Source organism: Lemur catta, chromosome 4, assembly GCF_020740605.2.
Source record: "Lemur catta isolate mLemCat1 chromosome 4, mLemCat1.pri, whole genome shotgun sequence".
Classification (NCBI taxonomy): domain Eukaryota; kingdom Metazoa; phylum Chordata; class Mammalia; order Primates; family Lemuridae; genus Lemur; species Lemur catta.
Window position 1 is genome coordinate 61,326,064 of NC_059131.1, and position 9,294 is coordinate 61,335,357.

The window sequence follows — 9,294 nt, forward strand, 5'->3', positions numbered from 1 at the left end:
CCTACTGGTAGGATGAAATCCATAAACTAGATATCAAGCAGATATCCCAGACACTCCTCAACTGAACAGGGCTTTGAGATAAGACCAACCTTATGCAAATGCAGAAAAGCCACATGCCTTGCTTAAGGATGCAGGGAGTTGTGGCTAGAACTCAGTGCTCCTAATTTAAAATATTCATATTATTTCTGATCTTGGAACTCTGCAGATAAAGCCCTCTGTGAGTAAAGCCCAGTAATAACAGGGTCGGGGCAGGGTATTTATGAGTCTACCAGAGACCAAGTAGTTTCCTAGGCATGTATGCTGATGGAGTTCTCACCACAGAAAATCTGCTGGAGCCCAACATGGAGACAGATTCTAGGAAGGGGCTTGCTTTTTAAGGGTTTTTTTTTTTCCTAGACCCTTTAAGACTGCTTGAACAATAGAGGGACTTAAATAGGCTATGAACAGAACATCACTCACTACTGAAGTGACTTCAAGAGGCTCAGAGCTGAGGCATACTTTTTGCCTTCATTACAGAGGGGTGACTCAGAGGCTAAAAGAGACAATGCTGGGCGGTATGTGGCTGTACTAGGCAGCTGTTCTAGCCACAGAAGCCGATCTTGGTGCTATCAGTGGGAGGCAGCATGCTCAGGAGGAATTTGATCATTAGCCTGGTAGATGGAACACAGCAGTGGCAAATGGAGCCAGTAGGAAAACTGAGGAGCCAGGCAGCTGCATTTCCCAGTGATACCTCCATATATGCCGATTTCTTGGCACAAGACCAGGAATGGGGACAAAGCACCAACTTTAATCAAGAAGGCATGGCCAGAGTTAGTGGGATATCAGGGACCCAGACTAATAGACAGAAGGTGAAGGCGAGCTCCTAGTCCTAGAGAGGGGGGTAAAGATCTAAGTAGAATAAGGTCCAATTCTCTGCATGGAGTAATAAGAAGGGGATAAAATCCTGTGAAACAGGAATGCCTAGACTCTGTAACTCCAAGTTCTTATACAAACTAATGCTCCAACTTGCTGCCTCAAGTAGGTTTGAGTTAGTTGCTAGAACAGGGTTGAAGGCTACAGTTGGGAGCATCAGTGGACCCAGAAGTAGGGTGTGGGGAAGGGGTCAGGGCTTGGGGAAGGGTGAGGAAGAGGGTTCAGTCAGGAGTTCCCATTGCATTTTGGAAGCTCCCAAGGAAAGCCCAGGGAAAGCTGGCAATCCTTCTGAAGATCTGAGTTACAAGAGTCATGAAAACATATAATTTGATTAACATCCAGGTGACGTGGTGCATTCTGAGGTCACTCCTGGTTCCAAAGAGAACTAACTCCAAATTTATAGCACAAAAACTAAGACCAGCCTAAGGCACAACAATTTCAAGTGCTAGTAGATAGTTAGTATGTTGGGGAAATGGTAGAGATGATAGAGACTGATAACTAACCTTATGAATATAGAAATCAAAATTTAGATTTATTGATTTCTTAAAAATTCACAATGATAGCTAACATGTATTAGGAATGAATTAACTATGTGTCCACAGTTTTGCATGCATTGTTTCTATTTAATCCTCCCCACTATATTATTATTTGCCATTTTACACATATAGAAACTGAATCCTGGAAAGTGTAGGTAACTTTTCCAAGGGCTCACAGCTAGTTAGAAGAGATGGGACTTCAAATTAGGTCTGTCTGACTCCAAAGCCTATGAAATTAACAGAGCCACATTGGAACAGAGTTAATTGGTTCCCTGTGGTGTTCTAGCCCCAGGCATGCCAAGTCACTCTGTGTTGGAAAACTGATTTAGGAACTGTACACTTGGTGTTGAAATAACTGAAAGATGAAAACATTTAAAAGAAGGGAAGAAAAGGGAAAACCATGCACTGGAAATGTAGCTGATCCAAACTGAACTACAGCTTAGCTTTATGTCTGGAACACACTCAACTCATCAGCTCTGTGTTCTGGCAGATGAGAACATCTTGAGAGATGAAGAGTTAAAAGAAAAAGAAAAGGCTGTTTTACTCCTGATCAAGTTCAAAACTGTCCTCCAGATTGAAATAGCCTATTTGAAACAGATTTTTTTTTAATACAGTAGTTATAGTTTATCTGTAATAAAATCTCTCATTTACTTTGTTATTAATTTTTCTAATAATTTTGTGCTTCAAGATTTTCCCCATTCAAAGATTGGTTAAATATTCACTTTTAATTTTCGTGGTTTCCTATATGTCTTCAATTTTTATTATTGAAATTACTGATGTGACTAGAATTGTTTTTAAATATACAATGTGATGTGTAGCTATAACTTCATTTTCATAACCAATTTTCCAGCACCATTTCCTTAGTAATTTGAGCTTCCACATTTGTCTGGAAGGTTTTTGTTATCACACATGAGGTTTTATAGGTCTATATCCTTCTAGGGTTGGCTGCACACTTTTTTCCCATTGCACAGAAACTAGTTCTAGGTTTCTGAGCCAACACCGTTCTATTTCTATTATAGCAATGTTATGATAAGTTTGTAATACATTTTACAATTGGTATGTCAACATGCTTCCATTACTATGATTTTTGAAAAGTTTCTTGGTTATTATCAGCCATTTTTTTTTTAATGAACTTTAATTTGGTTGAGAGGTGGCAGTGAAATCCAGGTCAGTCTGACTGAAAACCCCCATTTTTAATTAGTAAATAGTGTTAATACTAACTCCCTGTTCTCCTTTCTCAGCATTTAACAAAGAGAAAGTGAGGAAGATAGAGCATGTCAATTTTAGGATGATACATATTATGAAGCCTTCTTTAGTGCCATTGTCATAGAAGCATATTCTTATCTGGTTTTTTGGAAGCCAGGTTCTAGGAGTGTGACTTTGGGACAATCTAACTTCTCCATCTCAATTTCTTAATCTGTAAATTAAGGTGGTTGGTCAGATGGTTTGTAAAGTTCCTCATGTGTCTGATATTTTCTATCATTCAGCATATACATAAACAGAAAACAGCGTGCTCCAGGGTTTGGCCTGGTCAAAGGTGGAGTGTCAGTCTGTGTGCAGTGTGGGAATATTTACTGAGAAATGAGGTCTAAATACATTGAGGAACACACAGGATTTTTTATGTATTTATGCAAATTCTACTAATTAGCATGGGCAAACAAGAAATAGATGTCCAGGGAAATGCTGCCGTTTGTTTTCTCTCACTGGTGCATGTTAATGATCAAAATAAGATTTGCAAATCGGTCTGTATCTATCTTCCAAGGTTAATATTGTAATTTGGTGAGCTTTCAAACAGCTTGACTTATATTATTGTGATGGCAGACTGCCAGCAACCATAAATCAGCTCAACAGTGTCTAGTGATTTCAGACTTGATGGTGGACATTGGTTACCCAAGGGGCTCATTCTGATGGAGGGGAAGAGAGAGAGAGAGAGAGAGCAAGGAAGGAGCCACCATCTTTCCTTTATGCTGCAGATTTTAACTTTATTTATGTTCATTTTTCCAAACTCTTTTAAGGTAAGGATGAAGCCTGCATTTATTAGTAACTTAATTGACATGTCTGATCATTTTGCTACTTGTTTTACTTGGAAGAAAAGAAGACAATGCATATTTATCAGTGATAGAGTTGATGACTGGGGTTGGCCAAGTTTGTTAGCTGTCAGCAATGCCTGAGTGGCTGTCCTGTGGGAAAGAGAGAACATGTGTAGTTTGTGGCTCCTTTGAGGGAATGACTAGGACCAAGATATAGAAGTTTCAGAAGAGAGTTCACCACTTAACTCAAAGAGGATGTTCTAATAATGAGAGTTGGCCTCAGGTGGAATAGTCTATGTTATTTGGGGACCACAAAGGTCCCCAAACCAGGAACTATGTGATCCTATGACTCTCTGTAGGGCATCAAGTGAATTGTTCTGCGATTAATTCCATTTCTCATGCCCTAGATTAAGAAGGAATGTCTGCAGCAGAAATATCTGTAGCAAAAAGATGAGTGAGCAAACCCATGAATTAGCACCTTAATATAACTCTAGTGACAAAGTAACTTACCTGGATGAAATAAAATATTCTATCTTTATTAAAGTGCCTAGTGCCCATAAATAGGAAAAAATAATCTTTGAAGTTTTACACTTATTAGAAAGGTTTACCAGCCTACAGGATAGAGATGCAGGGTAAGGGCAAGGATGATGCATAAGATCAGTGGCTCCAAAACAGCAGTCCATGGTTTAGCTGAAGCAGAATCACCCTGGAAGATCCTAAGGCCTTATCAGGACTTGAGAGAAGGACACTGGAAAATATATTTTATAAATAAACTTCCCAAGTGGTTTAATGCATAACCTGTTTGAGGAATCTCTGTATTAGATAGCCTCACATTTTCCCAAAACTCTTAAAATTCCAGACAATTTTAAGTATAAAAGAACATTTATATTTCTTTTTTTTTTTTTTTTTTGAGACATAGTCTCACTCTGTTGCCTGGGCTAGAGTGAGTGCCATGGCGTCAGCCTAGCTCACAGCAACCTCAAACTCCTGGGCTTAAGTGATCCTACTGCCTCAGCCTCCTGAGTAGCTGGGACTACAGACATGCGCCACCATGCCCGGCTAATTTTTTCTATATATATTTTAGTTGGCCAGATAATTTATTTCTATTTTTAGTAGAGACGGGGTCTCACTCTTGCTCAGACTGGTCTCGAACTCCTGACCTCGAGCGATCCACCCACCTCGGCCTCCCAGAGTGCTAGGATTACAGGCGTGAGCCACTGCGCCCGGCCTATATTTCATATAAAATGCATTTCACTACAGGATCCCAGTTTATTATGCCATTTCCTGTAATCCATGCATAAGATTCAGTTAAGCATCATCATCATTCATAAAGAAGATGACTGCTATTTATTTTTTCCAACCATGAATACTTGCCACATCTCAGAACAGGGTGCATGTGTAGATTCCAACTTACAGCTCCCAACTCTAAATTTACTAAGTAGAAGGTAAATTATAGATGACTCATTAATGATACATCTTCCATGATGAAAATAAGGCATCGGTGGCTCTTTTTTGACTTTCAAATAGCGAACAAACAATTAGGCCTTTGTATATTGAGTAATGGCACAAAGATGAGGTAGGATTACAGCCAGGGTGGTGGTCAGGGAAGAAACAGGGGAACTAGATATTGAAAGGACAGGAACATAACAAAGGAAGAGAGATAGAAAGGCTAATCCTGGGAGAGAAATTTCTAGGAAGAGATTGCAACAGCTTGACACATTCAGGAAGCTATAAAGTAACCTAATGATTCTAACATTTTATACACAAGTGTGTTTAAATTCCCTTGTTGTTGTTTAAAATCAGACACAAATATCATGGGATTTGACAGTTGATAATGTCCACATAATTGAAAGAGGAAAGTTTCTTAGCTTCATTCCACACTTTACTAAGAGCTTGGGACCTAACATCGCTCAAAGTCAAGAGCAAATTAGTTTTCCAGATAAGTGTGTTATTTCGGCTGAGAAGGCAGGCTCTGGAGACAATCTGCTAACCTTAGAATCCTGTTACCTTAAACTCCGTCTATCTGAGTGCCATAAACTATAAAATGGAAATAATGCAATTATCTTATGAGGTTATTATGAAGAGTAAATAAGTAAATACATGGCAAGCACTGAGGCAAGTGACTACCCCATCAGCTCTTAGTACTATCTGTTGGTGTTGTGAAGAGGCGGCAAAGGAGATAGACAACGGATTGAGGGGCCATGTCACTGTATGTCTGGGATCCTGGGGACGCGGGGAGAGGGAGATGCCTATCATCAGGTATGTGAGATTCTTTCCAAGCACCTCACCTCGCTCCCCACCTTAACTTACAAATAAGGACATTTCCCTGTGCTCAACGGCAAGCCATCAGCAAGTTTTAAGTGAAAGTGTAACTCACCTCCTCCCCCAGGTCAAGGGCTGTCTATTATTTATATTTGTGTCTCCAGTGCCTGACTCATAGCAGACAGTCACTAATAACTATGAAATGAATAAGTGAGTGAATAAATTAATGAATGAAAACACAGTGAAGCTCTATGATTACACCAGATGATTATACCAATATCAGAAGAGAAAACTAATAAATCACTACTTAATTCGTGCAAGTGCTATATTTTGATGTAAGTGTTATGACCCATTTGATCTGCAAGTCATACACTGACACAAGTAGTTATAGATGTAATCCACTAACGCTTGAGAAAACATTCCTGTCAGAGTCACTATTGGGAGTAGCTGAGGCCACACTGCTATACGGTATCCAAGAAGGAACCCTGTCCCCAGAGTCAGCACTCTGAATTCTAGAAATGCTTCTGTCACTGCCCAGCTCACTGCCCAGCTCTTCAACCCAGAACAATCAGTCTGTCTCTCTTAGTCCCAGTTTCTACATTTGTAATATTGGGATAATGACATTCATTGCTAATTTGTGAAAAATTTGAGGATTAAATGAGATATAATGCTTATCACACAGTGGCTGGCATGGAGTGTGTTCTCAGAAAATATTAATTGATGTAATATTTTATTTTTGGCATATCATTCATATAAAAAGCATGTAAACTATAAAAGATTGAAAAAAGAAGCACTTATGAAATAGGGTACATTTAAACACTGTCTAGATAGTCAAACTAAGGAATTATTGTTGTTTTTTTTAGGTTTTGTAATGATACTGTGTTTATATCTTTATGAAAAATTCCTTATCGGCTGGAGACACCAACTGACATATTTACTGACAGAATAATATGATGTCTAGGATCTATTTCAAAATAATCTGGCCTGGAAGGGTAAATAGAGATGACACAAGACTGGGTGTAAGTTAAAGGTTATTTTAGTAACTTACATATGGGCATTTACTTTACTATCTTCTTTGCTTTTGTATGTTTGAAATATTTCATAGTAAAAGTCAAAAAAAAAATAACCAAAGTGATGCATATATACAAAAACAAAAATAGCATGCTGAAGTTTCTGGTTCCTAATCAGTCCAATTCAACTAAATTTTGTTCTGTCTATTCCATGTAGACACAGTGCTCAGTCAACACCAGCAGCAGATAGAGAACTGCAACAGAAAACTCCTCAAGGACAACCGAGGTTTTGTTTGTCTACATGCTTGTTGCTTTGTTTTGAGAAAGCAAGAGACAGACAAATAATATTTGAATACAATTCTGATCATAATTGTCATAAGTGCCTTGGTAGTGGCCGAGGAGGTGAGAGGTAGGCAGAGAAACCTTCACGGAGAAGGTGAAATTTAAAGCATATTGAAAAGCGGGCAGAATTTCAAAAGAAGTTATAAGAAAAAGAAAAAAGACAAAAAAAGAGGAACCACACCACTCCAAAAATACATCAAAGAGAGCCTATATCAAAAGGTAAAAAAAGGGATTTAAGAAGATTAAAAGGACAAGTAACTAAGAAGATAAAGAATATGAAGCAATTCAAATTTTTCTGAACTATTATAAGGAGGATCTTGTATGATGCCTGGTTGAATTTCTCAGGGTTGCCATTGCAAAGTACCACAAACTGGTTGGCTAAAACAACAGAAATTCACTGTCTCATAGTTCTGGAAGGTGAAAAATTCAAAATCAAGGTGTCAGTTTGCAAGGCCATGCTCCCTCTGAAGGCTGTAAAGGTGTAAAGTAAAATAAAATCTTAAGGCTTCCCAGACTGGCTGACTGAATGGACCCCTCCTGGCCAAGCAGATACCCTAAAACTAAATTGCCTGCCAGGAGGAGGGAGGTCAGACTGCCTCATCATGCCCCCTTCCTTCTTGTAGACATCCTTTGTAACTCATTAATAGACCTAAGGCTATGCAAGACAAACCTGCAGGTCCTCAATTTACACAACAAATATATGTCCAGTGGCTTGTCTCTAACAGACCTCCTTATCTTAAAACATTCCAAGCCTCTAGACAAAGCTTCATGTCTTTAACAAATTACAAGTCAAAGAATCTTTAAATTCACCTATAACCTGTAAGTCCCCGCTTCCCTCAGTATAGCTCACCTTTTTGGGCCAAACCAATATACACTTTCCATGTACTGATTTATGACTTTATCTGTAACTGCTGTCTCACTGAAATGTATAAAACCAAACTGTAATCCAACCACAGTGAATCCACTTGATCAAGGCTTCTTGGGAATGGCTCTGGGTCATGGTCCTCAAATTTGGCTCAGAATAAACCTCTTTAAATTATTTTACAGAGTTTGGCTTCATTTCTGTCAACAAAGGAATCCTCCCTTGCCTCTTCCTAGCTTTGATGGTTTGCTGGCCATCTGTGGCATACCTTGGTTTGTAGATGTGTAACTCCCATTTCAGTTGGTGGTCTTACTAGAACAACAGTCACATTGGACTAGGGGCCCACCCTACTCCAATATGACCTCCTCATAACTAATAACATCCATAACAATTCTATTTCCAAAAAAGACCATATTCTGAGGTGCTGAGGTTAGGACTTCAATATATACCTTCTTTTGTGTGGGGGGAGGGCAGGGCAGGGATAATTCAATCTATAAAAATTCAAAATAAATATTTTCAAGGGGAGGAGAGTGAAGCACGCAGCTATATGATAGAACTGGTTTCTTGAAGCAATTAGAATATTGTGTTCTGTTCTTGGTTTGACCATTTCTTATCCAAGTGACCTTGGGCAGCTCCGTTCAAGTTCTCTGAACCTGTGGAACAGAGCTGTCTGTTCTATGCAGCTGACAGAACTCATGGAGAATGAATTAAAATGATGGTGTGAAAGGACTTGGAAAATCTCAGAGCTCTGGACCTGAACTCTGTAAAGCACTGTTATTACAGATCCCTTTACCCGTATGTCATTCTCTGCCTTGCACAGATAAGACTGGAAGTCCCAGTGACTGGGGCTATTTCCTATGTATGAAAGCTTTGTCTCCAGAACATCCTTGATAAAATATAGAAATGTTTTTCAGGGAGAATAGGTTGCTCCTTCTCAGTGGAGGGTGTCAAGTAGTGTCAGTCCAGGAGGCTTGAAGAAGAAAGTAGTACTAAGCACAATGCTGTTGAGAAAAGGCCAATATTGCTACTCCAAGTCCTCTAGTTTCCACAGAGAAGCGACTTGTGCAACTTTACCCATAAGTGGGAGGCCAGGAGGATTCCCTTCATCCTCACCTCAACTTCTGTACAAAAACAATAAAAGGACTAACTAATCTGATTGCTCAGAATTTCGGACACTCAATGAGTTTCAGTTTTCCTAGTGGGTGAAAAGATAACTGGGCCTATATTGTGATCTTTTGTTCTCTGCATCTTGCCAGTTCCAGGTGTGAAACGCATGATCCTCCCGGCTTACTGGCAACCCAGGGTCCCCCAGACAACGCAGCTATCTAAACAGACAAGCC